The sequence below is a fragment of the Triticum aestivum genome, chromosome 1B (genome assembly GCF_018294505.1).
Source record: "Triticum aestivum cultivar Chinese Spring chromosome 1B, IWGSC CS RefSeq v2.1, whole genome shotgun sequence".
NCBI lineage: Eukaryota > Viridiplantae > Streptophyta > Magnoliopsida > Poales > Poaceae > Triticum > Triticum aestivum.
In genome coordinates, this window is record NC_057795.1 from 597,614,397 (window position 1) to 597,614,934 (window position 538).

The 538-nt window shown below is 47.8% G+C and overlaps 1 pseudogene; it reads right to left on the reverse strand.

Annotated features, from left to right (window-relative positions):
- LOC123080306 (phenylalanine ammonia-lyase-like) overlaps positions 1 to 538 on the reverse strand; it is a 4,448-nt pseudogene that overhangs the window by 1,288 nt on the left and 2,622 nt on the right.

A 538-nucleotide genomic window follows, 5' to 3' on the forward strand; every position in this document is an offset into this window, starting at 1 on the left:
GATGGGTGTTCCCTAGAAGTTACCACCATGGAGTGCTATGCCACGGTGCACATCAATGACTGGATTGTCACTCATAGAATTCACCTCACGCTCTATACACTTGGTAGCCGCCCGAATGACCTCGATCTGCGGGCCAAGCCACTGTGGTGCGGTGCGGATCGCATATCTATCTTGTTTTGGCTTGAGGTGTGGGTCCATGTTGTTCACCATCTTGCCATAGACCATGAACGGGCTGCCAGCTAGGATGTGCTCCATGATAGCCGCGGCCTCAATTGTGCCAGGGTGATGTTTCAACTTGTGGATTAGATTTTTTTAGAAAAGGAGGTTAACCCCCAGCCTCTGCATCATTCGATGCACACAGCCATTTTATTAAGAAAAGAGGTCCAAAAGTCTCCTGAGGTGGTCTCAAAAGATCATGAAGAAACAAATGCCACACGCGGCCAAAAAATAAAAAAGCCACAACCGGCTATAATATATCAAGATGTCTACACACCTAGCCTATTACTGGACCGCCATCCATATCGGTTGTATGTATCCC